The sequence below is a fragment of the Artemia sp. Qi Xiang Cuo genome, chromosome 9, assembly GCF_049724085.1.
Source record: "Artemia sp. Qi Xiang Cuo chromosome 9, ASM4972408v1, whole genome shotgun sequence".
NCBI lineage: Eukaryota > Metazoa > Arthropoda > Branchiopoda > Anostraca > Artemiidae > Artemia > Artemia sp. Qi Xiang Cuo.
This window is the reverse complement of record NC_142802.1, coordinates 48162589-48185373: the sequence shown is the minus strand read 5'-3', so window position 1 is coordinate 48185373 and position 22785 is coordinate 48162589. Positions and strand designations below refer to the sequence as shown.

Sequence of the window (22785 nt, the reverse complement as noted above, 5' to 3'; positions counted from 1 at the left end):
TGGCCCGCAAAGAAATGATCTGAATGGCGTTTTAAATTGATACATACTCCTCCAGTGTCAAAATATAACTAACCTAACCTAGCCTCAATCTGTCGAATAAATACTCAAAGGAATAGAATACACGATCTCTTTAATTGACAAACGCACTACAAAGTTTCTAAATATACACTTGAATATATTTAAAATTGAACATTTTAAAACACTTGAATATATTTAAAATAAGTATTTTAACAACCCTTGAACATGCCACTCGGAGTTGCGGGCGCTACTCTGGAGGAACCGGCTGCCGGACGGAAGGTGCCGTGGTGGCTGGCACCGAGGCCTGGAAAGGGCGAGGGCCAGCGGTGAGTTTGTAATAAGCACTTTACGCATTATAAATAAACACTTTACGCAACGAATATAAAAACAAACACTTGAAATTACCGCTTTGCGCAACGAAAAAAATTGTAAATATATATAAATATAAATGACTAGATAAAAATGCAGTGCTGAGCTGATGACGGAAAAAACGGCCCTCCTCCCCCCACAGAAGGCCCTCTCCTCCTTCTCACAACTATAGAGCTTTCTCAGACCGAATAAGGGGCAGATCCAGGATTTGTTTTTAGGGGGAGGCCAAAACAGGTTGATTCGATAAAAAAATTATGGGGGGGGGGGTGCAAATTAGGTTGATCCGATAAACCTGCGTTAGGAGCAAGTTTAATTAACGCAAACTTGTGTTAATTAAGTAAACTACACTACTTTAGACTACGCTAGGGAATGCGCGCGCCTCCCTCATCCTCTCCTGGATCCGCCACTGGACCGAGTTACTTTCTATAATTTAAACATTCAACTCGATTTGAAGTAAGGTATTGGCCAAGTGGTAGTACTTTCACACCAACATCGAGTACATAGACTTTTTCCGATATGGTGGACCGAGTTGCTTTCTATAATTTAAAAACTCAACTCTATCTGAAGTAAGGTAGTGGCCATGTGGTAGTACCTTCACACCACCCTCGTGTACATAGACTGTGTCCTATATGGTGAACATGGTATTTTTTCGACTCAAACTCTATAGTTTTTAAACTTTGAACAGCGAATGGTCATGACAGTCGCTCTTGGAACTAAATTATTTTATATACAGTTCCTATAAAGACTCATGGTAGAAATTTTGCTTTACATAGTGCGATGGCACCTTTTGCAGACTTGTTTGGTAGTCTCATTGTGCGTTTCCACGCAGTACACCTTCGGACCGGGAAATACACGATGGGATACCAAGTTGCTCCCCGTCTCGGATTTTAATTGAAGTAACTGATTTGGGGCCTGGAGTTTCACTAACTCCGAATAGAGGGACTCATCTCAGTTTGTATAATCCATCCCAGAGCTAATGTACTCTCAATTTTCCAAATGATGTAACAGATTATCCGTTTTAATTTTCAACACGAGTGAATCGGTGTCTCCATAATACACCTGAACTTGTCCCATCCCCGGCCATTGGCGCTTACACACATTTCAACAAAACTCCAACATTAGTTTCTTTGGAATTTCTAAAATGGCACTGACAGCAACATTGTTTTTATTTAGAGCTAAATTTCTCTTTTTTCTATATAAAAGAACCATATTGGAGTCTATGATCGTGAATGATGTGAAGTTTGGATCCGCAATGATTCGGACACATTCTTTTGGGTCAGTCACAACGTCGAATCGACGAATCCTGTTACGCACAATCTGCCACATTTTAACAAGGGCCGTATTTAAAATGAGCGTAAATATGTCTTTTTCGACCATTGTTATCGCTTGATCGCTTTTTGACAAAAGCGTCAACAAACGTCTTCATATAAAGTTTTTGATCAAACTGGAGGGATCTATGAATCTTTGTGACATTGAAATCGTTTGCTAGTATCCACCGCAAAAGAACGTAGTGTACAACAATATTCCGTTTTTGCTACAGGTCGGCAATAAGCTTTTGTTTTGAAGATGTTCAATGCATACCTTTATTCTCTACTAAAGATAAATTTTAGGGACTCAAAGAGTTCCTAGGCACCGGTTTATTTATGCAGAGCAAAACAAAGTCTTTTATCAAGCCATGAAGCTCCAGAGGTATTTCACAGTCAATTTCGAAAAACCACTCTTGTTGTCCATTCTCCTTAAGAGTGTGAATGTTGGGGAAATCTGGAGCAGAAGGATTGTCAAGCTATTGGTAATTCCCACACGGCAAATAAAAGTGAGACATTGCCGATGGATAAAGAGAATTCATTTCCGAGAAAACGGCGTTCGACTTTTCACCGGTGCGTTGTCCAGTCGGGTCGGTTTCAAGGATACGATCCCCATGGGAAAAATACCCTCCCCGCATGGATCTTTCTTAAAATAGCTACTGATGCACGTCGTTGATCAGACCTATTTCGGCTTCACTAATTTTAAGAATTAAATCCATCACCAGATGAGGAGTGGAAAACTAATACCCTAAATCCAACCCAAATTCTTGACAAATTTTGTCCGTGTTTTTACTGACAATATCCAACAACGTCAAAACATAACTTCCCAGGTACATTTTACAGTAATCCTACCCTTTTTACACCCTCCCTTTGTCCAAACCCTCCTGGAAAATTCATATTCTGTAGTGGTGCATTGACGATCGCCAAGTGAATCATGAAAATCTGCGATGGGCAGCAATTTTTCCTCACATAGCCTCGAGGCGGAGCTGTAGTACTCGTACATGTATATGCCCTTACATTTTAATAAATCATACAGTTCCTCATCTTGAAAGTGATGTTTAAGGAGGGAGAAACTATTAAAATCCTCGCTTTTCTGTACTTTAATCAATTGACTTAGAGATTTGGGGAAACTATAGCAACCAAGGAAACAGATTTTATTCAAGTACACTTTACCATTATCAATTGCTTGTCATTTGAACTCTAAGACTAGCAACTTTTCATATAATTTCGGTATGATGTTATATGAAAAAGAACCATCTACCCATGCGCAATGTACAACTTCATCCTTCTGCAATCGGGCTAATGGTGGTAATTTGAATTTCAAATTATAGTTGGAATTGTGAATGTAAACCGGTGAAAAGAATAGTTGTCTGAGATTTAAATTACACAGTTTATGCGCAATCCCCCGAAAGTTACTCCCCCTTGATGAAATTTCTTGCCATAAATAATCATGGTCTTGGGCTCTCTTATCCCCCTCATTAATTTTGCTCCTACAAACCCAAGAAATTTCTAAATTTTTAATTGGCAACTCGTCTCCTGGTGATAGATTCATTGGATAATACGTATGGCGCAGCCGTGAAATTGCCTTATTTGCTGTTTTAACCAAAGCAACAATAACCGTTCCAAAGAACTCTAGCCCACCCAAAATCTAAAAAGAATTACCAATTGCATGGTATTACTTAAATCTTCTCGCACATGCGCAAACGAGATTGCAATGGCTTCATGTTTTTTCACGAGATTCGAATTTGACTGATCGGACACATCCAAAAGTGCAGCTTCAATGTCCAATGACACCTTGTTGCTCTGCAACAGTGTGTTCTGATAGCTTTTGAACCACAAGGTGGCATTTTCCCCTGAAACCCTTTCCACAGACTGATAACCATGACGCTTGCAGGGTCTCAAATGATTTTTTAATTTTAATTCGCTAAGGAAACATGAAAGACCCATTGGACAGTAATGAAGTGAAGTGTAATTCTTACCCTCACTTAAAATACTACTAATATGGGGGATGGAGAAGAAATGCCCAATTGACTCAGGATCTTTGGCAGGCTCATAGAGAAGCCATACCAAGTGTTTCACTGATTCAATGGACGGTGCCCTTACAGAATATATTACACCCTTTTTATCGCAAAACCTTTCTTTATATTCTTCGTCAAATTGTAAAACTCTAAGATCAAGTTTCAAATTTTCGTTTGCCCTTTCAAAAATATCAATCCTCTTGGGTGTTATTGGATAATGCCCCTTTAAACTAGTAAAATCTACATTAGGAAAGTCAGGTCCTTCCCCATCACCATTTACTGCCCAATCGTCCAACACTGTCTTACTAACATCATCTCTCTCGGGCTTTTGACCTGCCACAAGGACGGAATATTTGAAACACTCTAAGCCAGTTTCAATGCATTTATACTGTCCCAACCTCCCACCTCCCACATATACTCTTTTATAAATTCTTTTATTTGCTACTCTTACCTTTCCCGGTTAAATGGTTTTTCGACTTTTCGAACTTTAAAGTGTATAATCACTAGCTTTTGGGAGTGGGTATTCGCTAAGAAGGTTATTTCAGGGTTCCTAATAATGGGGAAGATATTAGAGGACCCATCTGGGGGGAAATGGGGACATTCATTTTCAGGAAATAGAAAAGAACATGACTCGAAGACCTTAGGGAGATACTACCCACCTCCCCCCCATCCCTGATAGTTCCACTATACCTAAATTGTTTTATCCTTTTTTGAGACCGAGATTGAATGTCTCGTGGCACAATTCATTGGTGAAGGAGTTGGAGCAGTCGAGGAAGCCTCCGGCGAATTGTTGGCATGGGCCGAGAATCTGCTCGACATAATCCCCCCTTCGATAAATTTACCATAACTTTTTCTTAAAACACCACCAAAAAGGGTCTTTAAGAGCCTTGTAACATTTGTTAGCCGTAATTTGGCGCAAAAGAGTCCTTTACATACATGGTTAGTAGTTGGGGTCTAAATTTCCAAGGGGGCATAGTATCCTTTCATAATACAATGATACGTTCCAGCAAGTAGTAAGGGTTCAATGAATTCAAGGAATCATGGTACCCATAAAACAATGATGCATTTTAGTGATTAGTATGACTTCTATGCTCATTCTCTCTTTTTCATAGGGCAATACCTTCCAATGAGCTAAATATGCTCTTATTATTCTTCCAGGTTCACACAACACCTACACCCAGGCCATCGCAATTTTGTGACAATACAACGAAAAGTGAACAAGAGGGGGGTTTAAGTGCCGAGGTGAGTCCGGCTAGTATAGAGTTCCCCGATATTGATTTAGTCAGTTTAGCACAGGATCTCGGCCTCGTTGCGGAATTTTTGGACAGTCTAATAGAAGAATTACCATCAAGTGAGGTTGAGGCAACACCCGCAACGCAAAGTGATTTAGGGGAACAAAGTAGAGCTGGCTCGCCTCCAGTATTGCCTCAGTTGTATCTAGCAGACACCACTTTGCGTAACATTCACGTGTATAAGGCTAAGTTTGTTGACCCGTTCAATTCCCTAGCAAGTGGTAGTATTTGTACGTATCCCATTGACACCTCAAACTCCTATGTAAGCATGATTTGGGCACTTCTCCAAAATCATATGCGGGGGCGGGAGGTTGGGACAGTATAAAAGTATCCATCAAATTTAAAACAATTTTTTAAATGCAAGTTCAGGTGACTTGCGCGATTACCATGTACAGACAAAGATGCAAACGCTTCGCCCAGACTTGCATAGTTTTGAGGGTGTGTTTTCGGATTGGGTGGGTGAAATTTTTAATAGGATGGAAGGGTATAATGAAAAACGGAGTGGGTTAGTAGTTTGTTTAGAAAAATTAGAATTAAATATTACTAAATTTAAAAAGGAGTTTGCTATAAGAGGCGGTGCGGGGAAGGGTAACTTTAAAAAATATAATGCAACTTTAAAGGACCGTAGAGATGTACAACACTTTCGTTTCGACACTGGCTTAGAGTGTTTCAAATATTCCGTCCTTGTGGCTGGTCAAAAACCCTAAATAGATGATGTTAGTAAGACAGTGTTGGACGATTAGCCAGTAAATGGTGATGGGGAAGGATCTGAATTTCCTAATGTAGATTTTACTAGTTTAAAGGGGCATTATCTAATAACACTAAAGGGGATTTAAATTTTTGAAAGGGCAAACGAACATTTGAAAGTTGAACTTTGAGTTTTACAATTTGACAAAGAATATAAAGAAAGGTTTTGCGATAAAAAGGGTGTAATATATTCTGTAAGGGCACCGTCCATTGAATGAGTGAAACACTGGGTATGGCTTCTTTATGAGCCTGCCAAAAACCTTGAGTGACTCTGATATTTATTTCCCATCCCCCATATTATCAGGATTTTTAGTGAGGGTAAAAATTACACTTCACTTCATTACTGTCCAATGTGTCGTTCATGTTTGCTTAGCGAATTAAAATTAAAAAATCATTTGAGACACTGCAAGCGTCATGGTTATCATTCTGTGGATACGGTTTCAGGTGACAATGCCACATCGTGGTTCAAAAGCTATCAACACTGTTACAGAGCAACAAATTGTCATTGGACATTGAAGCAACACTTTTGGATGTGTCCGATCCGTCAAATTTGAATCTCGTGAAAAAACATGAAGCCATTGCAATCTCGTTTGCGCATGTGCGAAGAGATTCAAGTAATACCCTGCATTTGGTAGATTGAGTTGAGCCATTAGGTGGAGAAGATTTTTTTGGCTCAATTATGGTTGCTCTTGGTAAAACAGCAAATAAGGCAACTTCACGGCTGCGCCATATACATTAACCGATGAATCTATTACCAGGAGACGAGTTGGAAATTAAAAATTTAAGACATTTGTTGAGTTTGTAAGAAAAGAATTAATGAGGGGGATATGAAAGCCCATGATCATGATCATTTATGGCGAGAAATTTTATCAAGGGGGAGTAACTTTCGGGGGGATTGCGCATAAATCGTGTAATGTAAATGTTAGACAACAATACTTTCTACTAGTTTACATGCACAATTCCAACTAAAATTTGAAATACATATTACCAGCATTGGCCCGATTGCAGAAAGGTGAAGTTGTACATTGCGCATGGGTAGAGGGTTCTTTTTGATATAACATCATACCGAAATCATATGAAAAGCTGCTAGTCTTAGAGTTCAAATGACAAGCAATTGATAATGGTAAAGTGTACTTGAATAAAATCTGTTTCCTTGGCTGCTATAGTTTCTTCCCCAAATCTCTAAGTCAATTGATTAAAGTACAGAAAAGCGATTATTTTAATAGTTTATCCCTCCTTAAACATCACTTTCAAGATGAGGAACTGTATGATTTATTAAAATGTAAGGGCATATACATGTAAGAGTACTATAGCTCCGTCTCGAAGCTAATTGAGGAATAACAACCGCCAATCGCAGAGTTTTATGATTGGATTTATTATCGTCTATTTATTACTGGCGACTACAAATTTGCCAGGAAGATGCTGGAATAATAAGGGTTTAAAAAGGGTAAGATTATTGTAAAATGTACCTGGCAAGTTATGTTTTGACGTTGTTGGATATTGTCTGGATTTGGGGTATTATTTTTCCACTCCTCGTCTTGTGACGGATTTAATTCTTAAAATTAGTGAAGCAGAAATAGGTCTGATCTACGACGTGGATCAGCACCTGTTATTAGAAAGATCCATGCGGGGAGGGTATCTTTTCCATTGGGATCGTGTCCTTGAAACTGACCCAACTGGAAAACGCACCGGTGAAAAGTCAAACGCCGTTTTCTTGGAAATGAAGTCTCTTTATCCATCGGCAATGTCTCACTTTTATTTGCCGTGTGGGAATTACCAATGGCTTGACAATCCTTCTGCTCCAGATTTCTCCAACATTCACACTGTTAAGGAGAATGGAACACAAGAATGTTTTTTTTTTAATTGACTGTGAAATACCTCTGGAGCTTCATGAATTGATAAAAGACTTTGTTTTGCTCTGCATAAATAAACCGGTGCCTAGGAACTCTTTGAGTCCCTAAAATTTATCTTTAGTAGAGAATAAAGGTATGCATTGGACACCTTCAAAACAAAAGCTTATTGCCGACCTTTAGCCGAAACGGAATATTGTTGTACACCACGTTCTTTTGCGGTGGATACTAGCAAACGGTTTCAATGTCACAAAGATTCATAGATCCCTCCAGATTGATCAAATACCTTATATGAAGGCGTTTTTTGACACTTTCGTCAATAAACGGTCTCAAGCAAAAACAAAGGTCGAAAAAGACATCTTTAGCTCATTTTAAATTTAGCCTTTGGTAAAATGTGTGAGATTGTGCGTAACCGACCCAAAAGAATGTGTCCGAATCATTGCGGATCCAAACTTCACATCATTCACGATCATAGACTCCAATATGGTCCTTTTATATTGAAAAAAGAGGAATGTAGTTTTAAATAAAAATATTGCTACTGGCAGTGCCATTTTAGAAATTTCGATGAAACTCATGTTAGAGTTTTATTAAAATGCGTGTAAGCACCCATGGCTGGGGATGGGACAAGTTCAGGTGTATTTTGGAGACACCCATTCACCCCTGTTGAAAATTAAAACAGATAATCTGTTACATCATTTGGAAAATGGAGAGTACATTAACTCTGGGATTAATTATACAAACTGAGATGAGTCCCTCTATTCGGAGTTAGTGAAACACCAGGCCCCAAATCAGTTACTTAAATTAAAATCCGAGACGAGGGCAACTTGGTATCCCATGGTGTATTTCCCGGTCCGAAGGTGTGCTGCGTGGAAACGCACAATGAGACTACCAAAAAAATCTGCAAAAGGTGCCATCGCACTATATAAAGCAAAATTTCTACCATGAGTCCTTATAGGAACTGTATATAAAATAATTTAGTTCCAAGAGCGACTGTCATGACCATTCGCTGTTTAAAGTTTAAAAACTATAGAGTTTGAGTCGAAAAAAATGCCATGTTCACCATATCAGACAAAGTCTATGTACTCGAGGGTGTTGTGAAGGTACTACCACATGGCCACTACCTTACTTCAGATAGAGTTGAGTGTTCAAATTATAGAAAGCAACTCGGTCCACTATATCGGACAAGGTCTATGTACACGGTGGTGGTGTGAAGATACTACCACTTAGTCACTACCTTATTTCAGATCGAGTTGAATGTTCAAATTATAGAAAGTAACTCGGTCCAGTGGCGGATCAAGGAGAGGGCGAGGGAGGCACGTGCGCCTCCTAGCGTAGTCTAAAGTAGTGAAATTTACTTAATTAACTCAAGTTTGCGTTAATTAAACTTACTCCTAACGCAAGTTTATCGAATCAACCTATTTTGCACCCCCCCCCCCCATAATTTTTTATCGAATCAACCTGTTTTGCCCCCCCCCCCTTAAAAAATCCTGGATCTGCCCCTAATTTGGTGTGAGAAAGCTCTATAGTTGTGAGAAGGAGCAGGGGGCCTTCTGTGGGAGGAGGAGGGCCGTTTTTTCCGTCATCGGCTCAGCACTGCCTTTTTTTATCTAGTCATTTATATTTATATATATTTACAATTTTTTCGGTGCGGAAAGCGGTAATTTCAAGTGTTTGATTTTATATTCGTTGCGTGAAATCTTTATTTATAATGCGTAACGTGCTTATTACTAACTCATCGTGGGCCCTCACCCTTTCCAGGCTTCGGTGCCAGCCACCGCGGCACCTTCCGTCCGGCAGCCGGGTCCTCCGGAGGAGCACCCGCATTTCTGAGCGGTATGTTCAAGTGTTGTTAAAATACTTATTTTAAATATATTCAAGTGTTTTAAAATGTTCAATTTTAAATCTATTCAAGTGTTTATTTAGAAAAATCATGTATTCTATTCCCTTTGAGTATTTTTTCAACAGATTGAGGCTAGGTTAGGTTAGTTTTATTTTGACATTGGAGGAGTATGTATCAACTTAAAACACCATTCAGATCTTTTCTTTGCGGGCCATCTATGTCCGGCACATCAATCCTATTAACGAAAATAATTCAAAATCGTGATAAGATGTTTTTAGAGAATCTGAAAAATATATATTATTGCTATAGGGTGTGGCAAGTATCTTATAACAAAATAAAGAGTATTGATCAAAGCATAAAATTTATACCAGTATTTGACGTGTTTATTAGGTTTGCATCAAACTTGTGGTTGATTATTCACGATTTAGCTGAATCTATTGAAGAATGGTCGAAGAAAATGTTACAATTATTCACGGCCCGGTCCCATCAAGAAAAGTTTCTCTAACTGTTGTTCTCCATAATCTTTTTCATCACAGTAAATGTATGAGAACAGTTGCTTTGAATTGTATTTACTATATCGTCTATAGAGTCGTTCGCGATTCAAATTCTCTTATAACTCTAAACAAACCAATCCCAAATGTTTACTTTCGGCGTACAATCAAGCTACTAATAAACCCTACGGCTACATTTTATTAGACCTGAATCAAAACACACCCGAAGAGTTACGTGTAGTCACTGATTTTTTCAATAATAAAATTACTGTATATCTACCAGTGAATAGTAAAAAAAGGTCATTAGTTGCTACCATGACGTTAAAGAAGCTACATGAACACCGGTATTTGTTTTCTGCGCTAGCCAATTCGAAGCCGCGGCTTAGGAAAGTAATATTTAAACATAGAGTTGACAATGAATTTATTAATCTCTTATCGGAACTTGGTTCATATTAAACGGAAGGTTATGTTCAACTGTCATTTGGGGTTACACAACAGACAAAGTGAAATCGGTCACTTTTACGCACTCTAGCTGGCAAAGAGAAAGCAAATTGTAAAATAAAACGTCTTGTTCAAGCGGGTGGTAATTTCTTTTCAATTCAGCTGATAATCGCCGGACTTGTAAACACTATTCGCTAGAAACGGCTAAACCCTATAAATTAACACCATTTCAACTTGCTCTTTCACCCAAAGAGAATTTTGAAGATAATGAATTTATTAACAATGAAATAATTTTCGATGGTGAGAAATTAATTTTACTTCAAAATGCCCTTCGACGTGTCAACAAACATAAACCTTATCGTGAAAAACCGCTCAAAGTCAATGTCATTGATCAATCTTCTGAAAATACTGAAAGTTTGAAAAAAGAAGATTTATTAACAAGTGCTGTAGACTGGTTAGCTCAATCCTAACGTGAACAAGGTAAAAGACTCTTGACCTTCCTCGCTGAAAATAAATAAATTGACGAGAAAAAGAATGAAGTTATAATCCTGGGCAAGGGTTATAATTTAATTGATTTGTTATCAGATCTTATTGCAAATCGTAAAAGAATCAAATCCGCCGATTGTCATTTATATAATTTTTTAAAATCGTCAAATTTTCCTAGAAGTCGTATTGGCAATAAGCATATTCTAAAGAAGTTAAAAGAACACAGTCCATCAAGAATATTAAAGCTTGAAGACGATTATTTTAAATCTGTCCTTGAAAATGTCCTTGAACCTAGTACAAACATTGATTTGATGACACCGGTATCCAGACAAAAGGAAAGACGTATTGACACAACCGGTAGTATGCAAAAGGGTAGCGGATGGTTCACACCTCGTTTACGTTCAAAATAGATCAAGTTTTGAAAGGTGTTTATGAAAATATTGGAAAACCAGGAAGTTTAAGTTCTCACACTACACTTGCTCAGGTTACCAAAATTAAAAAGAAGATAGCAAAATAGTATTTACAAAAGATTTTATGGTAATCACTATAAAAAGAACTAAAGCGTTTTACCCTCTGCATATATTACAAGCAGATTTTTTTACTCTAGACGCGATTCGGAGACGGCAAAATAAACCGTAGATGCATATTTTACTCGCGATAAATGTTTTTAGTCGGTATGCGTATGCAGTTACACTGCAGTCAAAGAGAGGCAATAAAGTTGATAAAGCCCTTGAATCCATCTTTAAACAAGATTCGTATAAAAAAAATTCAAACGGACCGTGGAAGTGAATTTGTTAATCCACATTTAAAAAGGGTTTTATGGAAATATAATAAAATGCTCTATCGTAGTCTCAGTCCTATAAAGGTGGTATTGGGTGAATGTTTGATACGAATAATTTGACTTTTAATTTCAAGGTTTTGCACATTGAAAAATACACCTGTATTTATTTATGATTTAGATATAATTATGTTGATTTATAATCAACATCCTCATCAATCTTTGTCCAATGCTAGCCCTCTTAGAGTTAATCATAGTGATAATATACTTTTCCTTAAACAATATTCTCATGAAAAGGCATGGGAAGGAAAAATTTAATGTTGGTGATACTGTTCGAATCAATCGAACAAGAAATATTTTTGAAAAGGGAAATTACTTGTGCTGATATAAACTTTTTAAAGTTTCAAAAGTCTTGGACATTAGGACTTTTGACGTATCGGCTTCGTAATGTGAAAGATGAAGAGATTCTTGGTGTTTTTTTATGAATATGAATTGCAAAAAGTCGGTTATAGTGGAATCTTTCAAATTGAGAAGGTATTAAAGACTTGAACTCGGAAGGGTAAGTGACGGTTCCTTGTTAGCTTGCTAGGATACAACTCTGATTTCGATTCGTGGATACCCACTGAAGATGTTCATAATGTCTGAAGGTTTTTATGTGACATTCTTTTTCTTTATTTCTGACCTTCTTTATGATAATTCGAATAAAATGAACAGTTTTTCGACAAAATCTTCTCCCTTCATTAAGTTGGGGGAAATGTATGAAGTTGATCTGATAGATTGTATTCCTAAAAATACATATAATATCCTAAGAAAGGATCGTACATATAATAAAAGAAATTAGACCCCGTGATTGGCCAATCTTTAACGACCAAGAGATTAAAAAGATCAATTCAAATGAATCAGGGGTGGATCCAGGATTTTTTAGGGGGGGGGCGCAAAATAGGTTGATCCGAAAAAAATTTTGGGGGGTGCAGAATAGGTTAATCCGATAAACTTGCGTTAGGAGCAAGTTTAATTAACACAAAATTGAGTTAATTAAGTAAATTACACTACTTTGAACTACCCTAGGGGGGCGCGCCCCTCGCCCCCTGGATTCGCCACTGATATGAATAGAACTTGGTGACATTATTATATAAGGAGTTTGGGACTATGAACAAATTGTGTCGTGCTATCAACAACAAAATTTCATATCCTAAAAACGGTGCCTTCCAATTCAATTATTCACTATTACACTATTACTATTACAGGGGTCTTTCGTCAATGTCCGGGTGCGATCTCGGCAATTGGTTTGCTAAGATGTTTCGTTGCGCACTAACCTCTGCTAAATATATATTGCACCGGATGCTGTGAATTTTGCGTCCTCTACATTACATGATTGAGGTTCTGGGAAGGATTTTCAAGAAAGTGTTTCGCAAATTCTCAGGTCGAGCGCGTGATCCCTTGGCGAGTGATTGAAACAACGCGGAAAAGGTTTAAAAAGGGTGCGAACGAGCTCATCACTCATCTGTCTCAACTCAGTCCGGAAGCGTAAAGTATCAAAGAAGAGGAAAATAAAATGATCCAAAAAGGATTTCTTTTCCTAGAAAAAATGCCATATCTACCACATAAAGATTCTCACCCTTCAGTCACCTCATCTCTAAATCTTTTTAATGCGGACAATATAGATGTCAGTCCAAAAGATGGATATTATGAACAATGTTACCCGCAACAATCGCTCTCTGAAAATGTTCATTTTCAAATTTATTCCAATTTAGACTACTTCTTCGATTCTACTTCGACATTTATTGATTTAAATGTCATTGCTAAAAATCTAAAAATTAAAAACCAGGTGCAGCCGAGGGGGTATTCTACGAAAATTGTGTACTACACAATTTATTTTGACAAATAAGTGTGTACATTAATGGAACTTTACTGAGCACGAGAAATAAACTTTCAAATTATGCAAATTATATACAATTCATGTTGATGACTCCAATGTCTTATAAGCTGTTGAGGGGACAAGCACTGGGTTATGAATATAAAACAAATACTGACGTCACTAATATTCTTAGAGATGCAACAACTAAAGATTTACATTTAGTTGGGAAACTAAATCATGAGATGTTTAATATTCCTCAATGGCTGCCTCCTAGTTTAAAGATTGATATAAAGCTACAACACGCACCATCCAATTACATTATGTAAAAAGTACTGGACGCTGCAACCGATGTAACAGTCTCTCTCGCGTCGCCAATACTCCATGCACAAAAACAACAGGTTATGAGTTCTGTTGCTTTGGCAATTGAAAAATGAAGAGCGGCTGGAAATAATATCAAACTAGTCGTGCCTCAAACAATCACGAATCAATGTCATATTGCTATATGTACGCGTACCTATACCAATCAATCATTTATCAATGGCGAAATTCCCTCAAAATTGACATTGGCTTTGTAAAAAGTGCTAGCGATGTTGGATCGTGGACAGATTCCCCGCATAAATTTGAACTGTTTGGACTCTCATCGCTTGTGTGTAAAGTAAACGGAATTCTGCTCTACAATTTATCCTTTCATAAATCCTACAGGGCCCTAAATGAATTGACAATGCAATCCCTAAATCGAGATTCTCAGATATTCGAAAATGGTATAAGTGAAGAAATGTTTGCGAAAACTCATGGCTTCATTGCATTGGATTTGTCCGGTACTCAAGATTTGTCCGGACGGGTAATTTGCGTTTAGAGAGTGTACATGTGCCAAGCAACTGGAGGAAAGTATTACACTAATCTAGCTAAATCAATTTTAAACTTATTGGGAAATTACCCCTGTCGGCAGTGTTTTATTAGACTTGGTGTCATGAACACGAATCAAATAGTCAGTGTATTCAATATGGACCCCTATATTTCCGAATATAAATACTATTGCATACCTTCAGATTTCCTGGAACATATTCAATATGTTTAAAATACCATTATTATTGTTAATTGCAGTCCATCAAGTGTAAAGACGGGGCATTTGTTATGGATCTTTCAAACAAGAAGCAAAATAAAAATTTTTGATCCGCTGGGTCTACCGTATACATTCTACACACCTCAAATTAAAAAATTTTCTTGGGAAGTGTGGAAAATCTATTATTCAAAATCGGAAGCGGGTGCAAGATCTATCAACGAAAAGTCGTGGTTTTCATGTCCAATTTTAATTTATGTTTCGAAGTCGTGGAAACACTTAGATCGAATCCCTCAAGATTTGTGGTGACAATCCTCGATTGAACAACTTTCTAGTTGAAAGTATTATTTCCTACCTCTATAATATAAATTTCAGTGCCCAATAAGTGAAATGCTTTAAAAATGTATGTAAATTTGTTTCTTAATAAAATTTTTATATATACAAAACACTGCGTCCTTTTTATATTTCTTCTTCTACGTATAGGTAATCATCAAAAACGATGAGTGATAACAGATCATCATTATTCAAATTGTATTCATCTTGATGTGTAAAGTCAGGGTCACATTTTCTACAATACTGTGTAACTTCATTTTTATTAAATCTCTTTGTAAAGTCAATAATACTACTCTGATTCATTAAAATTCACGTGTTTCAATTTGCTTATTTGAAGCAATGTCACGTACAAAATTATCATATGAAGAATCACTTTCTGTAACAGCCAATTAAACGTCTGTAGGTTTAAAATCAAAGTAGCCGGTATCTTCACAGCTATGTAGTAAACACCAGACTCTTTTATTATTAGACTCTTTTTTTAAATCAGACTCTTCAAATACGCCAAAATCTACACGAATGGTCCCATCTACTCATTCGGTGATTCAGTGATTCAATGATTCGTTTTCTTTGTTCGTTCAGTTTTTTTTAGTTTGTGTCTTTTTTTCTCTTTTTTTCTTTTTTTTAAGTGCCCCGTCTTGTTGTGTGTTGATTTGACGGGTTTTTCAATAAATAAATAAAATAAATTAATACATAAAAATTATTTCAGCAATTGAAGCGTAGACCAGGTTCTTCTTTCCAAAACAAATTAAAACCACGACGATACAAGTTTCTTATAAATAAACTGAACCCATGTTTAGGGTTTTTTGCAGTCATGCCAGGGTAGGTATTTTCCCATTGATCACATTTATCATAGTGAAAATTGGAGCATATGAATCCTCTAGGATGAGAGTCACAAATCTCTTCCAGATATGAATTAAATTCTTTAATTTGCACTACATATCCTCTACAGAATTTACATGGATTGCATAATTTACACTTTTCATTATAGTCATCAGCAAAAGTACAATTCTCACGGGATGACCAGCTGCCCAATGTATACAAGCATATTGGGCATGTGTAAAACATGTTGTTGACTGTCTCACTTTCAAAAAGAAAAACTGTCTCGGGATCAGTAGAAAATGTCTACTAGGGGCGTCACAGAATACTGGTCTAAGTAGCAGATAAGCAAAACCACAATATCATTTTGTTTTGTCTCAATTAGTATATCTATAAATTGAATAAAAGCTTGAGGACCACAACGACAAAGTTTAATACAGTAGTCCAAAGATGGGGGATCGGTTCCCATTATATCATTAAGAATTTCTCGAGAAAATTTTTTCCGTTGAAGAGATAATTCCAGAAAGTCATCATCTAAAACTAAACATTTTTCCAATTTTAATTGATTACGTATGAGTTTCTGGTTCTTAAATCTATCCATTTTAACACTCTTACTACCAAATACAGACTAACCGTTTTCTATAAATTGTTCTCTTCAATATGTTTGGCCGGCGCAATTAATCTATCTTATACTCTCTGTATGTGCACTATATTCACCTTAGCCCCAAAGCATAATTGTTCTTCCGACTTGAATTTGCCTAATGTCATAAGATATCCAGCATACATCTTGTCCCATTTTAGGGTTAGCCGGGAGCCCCTTGTAATTTCGACCACCACCTTAGGTACTCTAGGTCCCGTTTCATCAACACTATACTTCATAAGTGTAAAAATTCAAATCTTTTTCAAAGTGACAACTAAATAAATACCATTACTCCTTGAAAAAAATATGATAATAAAACACAAAAAACGTATCCGTTCAGGGGGATAATACAGAAATTCCCAGCATTCTGTTCAAGGGAAACATTTTTGATTACAGTGGCTTCATATATCAGCCCATGGGTACTCATGCAATGCAAGCAAAAGTTGACGGCATATTTTTACCAAAATTGTCCCTTATTAAGCTGTTTTCCTTGTCTTTTCTATAATTTTACTAACTTTCTTGTGTTCTAATTACTGCACTAATTACTAATTAACAAATACATATTTAGGATCACCACAAAAAGTTGATTCTTTGTCTAAATGTTTTCAATAGTTAGGCTCTTATACTTTCGGTATTGGCAAGGATCGTTATTTACTTACCATTCATTACTATTAAAATTTCGTTGTTATTTTCTGTTTTTTTCTTTTTTTTTTGCTCCAACCAAATTTTATAGAAAAATGTTTGCTGAAAACTGGTTAAGAGTTACTCAGTCACAGATTAGAACTTATATTTTCCTTACTATGGGTCAAAATCTATTGGCAGGCAGCCAACAAAGGGGCAACAAACATTTTTTCCATGGTTGTCCCCTATTCTGCTATTTTTCCTTTGGTTTCCTTACAATTACTTTATAGTCCCAAATTACCAGGGGGCGTGGCCCCTGGCCCCCTTGCGGGCACCCATGGTTGTAATACAGAGTCAAACTTTAGCGTAACGAGCGAGGCGTCGAGGAGGCGACAGCCCCTTTCAAAACGGAACAATTTCTGTTCGTTTGAATTTTTTATGTCACTCCTTGCTTTTTAGTTAAAAAAAAAACTTGTTTTTTTAATTTTTTTTCAGTAAAGTGTAAATTATGTTCGAGTCTTGAGAAGGCGTGTGGGTTATCAGCTCTACTCTTGTTAATTTTTGCTCGTTTTGAGTTTGACACGGTTATTAATTGTAAATTCTGTTTGTTTTGGGTTTAATTTGTTTGTTGATAGTGATTTGTGGTCGTTTTACGTTCGGAAAACTATTTAAATTTGTTTCTACTCATTTTTGGTTTAATGGAGGCCTTTACTTTTCTTAGACAGGCTTGTCGTATGGAAAAGTTTTTTTTAAATCAATTTCTTTTCGTTTTCAATTGAAATAGTCTTTTTTTTGGAAATTAAAAGAATTACGTCTTTTTGTTGTTGTTTCTTTCTATTAGACTCCGTCATTTTATATTTTTCTATATACTCCGAGGAAGGAAGTTATTTCCCGCGGATGGGGGAAAAATTTTCCAGTAGGGTATTTCCTGGGAGGGTATTTTCCGCAGGGGGTGGCATTTTCTGGGGGTATTTTCTGTGAGGGTATTCCCCCTGGGGGATGGGGGGGTAAACGCCGGCCACCATAAAATTTACATCTTATAAAGGATACTTGCCGTGAAAAATGACAGGCTAATATTTTAGCAACAAATTTTTTGTCAATAATTATTGTCTGTAGTGTCAATATATTTTAAAAAAATCCCTTTTCCCAAAGAGAAAAAAACTTAGAATCTGGAGCTCTTATAATTTTTTCATGAGATTTTTTTAGTGTTCCAGACAATGACCTACTTTTTTTATTTCAAGAACTAAAGTCTTAACAACAAATATTATTTAAAATTTTCGAATTTTCTCTCATTGCTTCTTGAATCGAGGATGCGTTCCCGCTGCAATATTAAGAACTGAGAAAAGCATTTGACATTTTTTATTTCTTAATTAGATGTTTTTCTCAAAATACTCTAAAGGTTAAATAACTGTGTCCCTGGGGATGAGATTGCCTCGCAACGCCTCTGAGACAAGGGTTATAAGTTATGCCAATTGCCCGTTGTTCACACATAGGGTTTGTTTTTCGGAAAGGTGGTCATATTTGGTCCCAAGTCTGAAAAAAGGCTTAAGGTATTCAGATGATCCTTTCGTGAATACTGAGGAGGATGTTGAACAAAATCAGAACACACTAAATGGATGTTTGTAGTCAAAAGGAAGTACCAGTAATATTCCAGGAGCGGCTGAGGGTATGAAGTTCAAAATTCAGGGAATGTTGAGCGGGTAGCTCAACCTCCCTCCCCTCAACTTGGATAAAAATTTTGAGATAACCGTTTTGTTCCAAATGGCCAAAATATCCGCAAATTTGGCCTTCGTGGGATGACTTCCCCCCCAGGTCCCTGATTAAGGTTGTGAGCTATCCAACTTGCACATTATTTACAAAAAGGATTTATTATTGGAAAAAACGGAATGTTTGATCCTGAGTGGGTGCGAGAAGGGCAAAGGTATTAAAGTAAAACTTCAGGGAATGCTGGGGGGGATGTTGAACTAAAAAAAAAAATATGCATCCACAACAAAATATTCAAAAGTGTATAGCTACACTTTTTTTTAGAAAAAACTAAGGATATTTATTTGAAGCTTCCAATGCTACTACTTTTACTACTATTGCTACTATTACTACTACTACTGCTGCTACTACTACCACTGCTTCTACTACTGATACTACTACTACTTCTACTACACTTACTACTATTACTAGCCTAATATTACTATTACTGCTACAACCACTACTACTACTACTGCTACTACTACTACTACTACTACTACTACTTCTACTACTACTAATATTGGAATAAATCAAAAGATTTAAGTGCATCCAGGTTGCCAAAAGGGCTTATCTGGTTTATATCAGGAATGGCTTTGGTTACTAGGTCGGAAAATTCATGGAATATTGAGGGGGATACTGATCTAATTTAAAAAAAACTCCGTGTGCATCCAGGTGTTCAAAAAGTGGCATCTGCCATATTTTAGTAACAAATAAGGGTATTAAGGTGAAATTTTCTCTGAATGTTGAGGGGAATTTTGCACCCAAAAAATACACTAGGTGAATCCAAGTTTTCATGAGAGCGGATCTGGGCGCATGCTTATTCATCTAAGGAACAGCTTTCGGTATTAAGTTGAAGCCTTCAGGGAATTCTAAGGGGATCTTAAACTATATGAAAATCATGTATTTGTATCCAGTTTGTAAAAAAGGCATATTTTCTATTTCTGAAGAACAGTTAAAGTCATTAAGTTAAATTTCTCAGAGAATGTTGAAGGGGTGTCGAAAATACACTTTGTGTTTTCCAGTTTTCAAAAAGCTATAGCTCCAATATCTCAGGAAGGGCTAAGATCATAAACTTGAAACTTTAGCAAATGTTGAGTTAAGCGTATCAATTTGACAAATTTAGAAAAGGTTGAGTGGGTGTTGAACATAATCGAAAGACATTATGTGTATTCCAGTTGTTAAAGGGTGCATCTGTAATGCATCACGAATGGCTAATGGTTTTAAAATAAAACTACCAGGGAATGTTGAGGGAGATGCTGGAGCTGGTCAAAAGATAATGTGTATATTCACAACTTACAAGAAATGCTGAAGTGGATATTGAACTTAATCAAAAGGCCTCACATTTCTGCTTTATTGAAAATTAAATATATTCACCTTTTTTCATAATTATAATATTGAAAAATTTAAAATTAATGTTAAATAAATGCTAAATTGCAAATATATCCACGAATTAATATTGTTTATATTATTCACTCAATTTGTTTACATTAGTTTTTTCCAGTCATCCTAGTTATTAAAGTGATTTTTTTTTCGTCGATACTTTATAAAATTAAAGCACACTGTTTGAAATATATATAAGTAGAATGGCCCCTATTGATCCCACGAGTACCACGTGGTTTATGGTTTTCTCAGTGAGAATGAAAAAACAGGAATTTTCTCACTTGAGAAAACATGAATTTTCTCACTTTGATGGATGTTTTCTTGGATGGTTATGTGTGTTGGTCAATTTATTTGATGTTTTTCATGGATGTCAACAGCAATTCATGTCTGTTTTATGTTTTTTGTCAGTGAGAATGAAAAAACAGAAACTTTCTCACTTTGATGGATGTTAACAGCAATTTATGTTCCTGTTTTATGGTTTTTGTCAGTGAGAATGAAAAAACAGGAACTTCCTCACATTTATGGATGTCAACAGCAATTTATGTCTGTTTTATGGTTTTTGTCAGTGAGAATGGAAAAACAGGAACTTTCTCACATTTATGGATGTCAACAGCAATTTATGTTCCTGTTTTATGGTTTTTGTCAGTGAGAATGGAAAAACAGGAATTTTCTCACATTTATGGATGTCAACAGCAATTTATGTTCCTGTTTTATGGTTCGTTGTCAGTGAGAATGAAAAAACAGGAACTTTCTCACATTGATGGATGTCAACAGCAATTCATGTCTGTTTTATGATTCATTGTCAGTGAGAATGTACATGCTCGACGCGAATGTTATGAGATTGTTTGGCTAACCTAACCTGAGAAATTGATTTACATAATCGGTGGGTGAATTATTGGTTCACGAAAGGGGAATTAAGAAACAATCATGGCTTCTTTGATCTTTAGGCTAACCTAACCTGAGAACTTGATTTACATAATCGGCGGGGAAATTATTGATTCACGAAGGGGGAATTAAGAAACATTATGGTTTCTTTGATCTTTAGGCGAACCTAACCTGAGAAATTGATTTACATAATCGCTAGGGGAATGTATTGATTCACGAAGGGGGAATTAAGAAACATTATGGCTTTCTTTAATCTTAGGTCTGAGGGATAAACGTTCTTTAGGTCAGAGAGAAAAATTAATATTCTATTTTTAAATAGGGCTTCATTGATCTTTACCGTCAGGAGTTAGAAATGACATCACTTGTTATCTTGGAATTATGCGGGAGGCCAAAGAGATAGAAATTCTATTTTTAAATACGGCTTCACTGAGCTTTAAGTCGGAGAGATAAATTAATATTCTAACGAAACCTTAATAGTGTAGCTAGGAAAATTTATGAGATGAAGAGATTAACTTAGGAAAAGATTTCCTAGAAATTTGAAATGTGAATGCACAGAGATGCCAAAAACAAAAGGAACAGGCTGAGATTACTTTTAGGGGATTATTTGGTTGAAACTGTTTTAGTCATTTTAGGGAATTATTTCGGCGAAACAGTTAGAGACATTTTAAAAGATGATTTTAGAAATGGTTTTAGAAGAGGTTTTGAGTGTGGTCGTTATAGTAAACAAATTCTATTTGAACAGTGTCGTGAGGTCCTCTACCCCAACCCCAAAGGGCCCCGATCGCCCTACCCCGATCCAAAGGGCTCCAATCCCCATACCCCAATCCAGAAGGAACCCCCCGGTCCCCAAAGGTTCCCAGGGCTCCCACCCGGCCCCCAGACCCCCAAAGGCCCTCCCCGGGCCCGTCTTTCGTTGATGTATGTTGTCTGAAACCTATGATTTGGGGTGTATGGGTTGCTATTTTTGACTTTTCTGAGTTGGATTTCTTAGTCTTTCATAGGTATGTGTTGTCTGAAACCTATGATTTGGGATAGGTGGTTTGCTATTTTGACTTTTCTGAGCTGGATTTCTTAGCCTTTCATAGGTGTGTGTTGTCAGAAAATTATGATTTGGGATGTGTAGTTTGCTATTTGGACTTTTCAGAGCTAGGATTCTTAGTCTCTCATAGGTGTTTGTTGTCTGAAACTTCTAGTTTGGGAATGAGTAGTTTGCTATTTCAGGCTTTTATGAGCTAGGCTTTCCTAGTATATCGTAGGTGAATGTTGTCAGAAAATTATGATTTGGGATATGTAAATTACTATTTCGGGCTTTTCTGAGCTAGATTTCTTAGTCCCTCAGAGGTGTTTGTTGTCTGAAACCTCTAGTTTGGGATGAGTAGTTTGCTATTTCAGACTTTTATGAGCTAGGCTTTCCTAGTATATCGTAGGTGAATGTTGTCAGAAAATTATGATTTGGGATATGTAAATTACTATTTCGGGCTTTTCTGAGCTAGATTTCTTAGTCCCTAATAGGTTTTTGTTGTCTAAAACCTATAGTTTGGGATGAGTAGTTTGCTATTTTTGACTTTTCTGAGCTAGGTTTCTTAGCCTTTCATAGGTGTGTTTTGTCAGAAACTTATGATTTGGGATATGTAAATTAATATTTTTGAATTTTCTAAGATAGATTTCTTAGACTTTCATAGGTGTTTGTTGTCTGAAACCTATAGTTTGGGATGAGTAGTTTGCTTTTGGACTTTTCAGAGCTGGATTTCTTAGCCTTTCGTGGGTGTGTGTTGACTGAAACTTATGATTTGGGATATGTAAATTACTATTTCG

The 22785-nt window shown here is 36.6% G+C and overlaps 1 protein-coding gene across 1 annotated transcript in view; it reads right to left on the bottom strand.

Annotated features, from left to right (window-relative positions):
* Positions 1 to 22785, bottom strand: part of SK (small conductance calcium-activated potassium channel) — a 570542-nt gene that overhangs the window by 536078 nt on the left and 11679 nt on the right. The window lies entirely within an intron of this gene.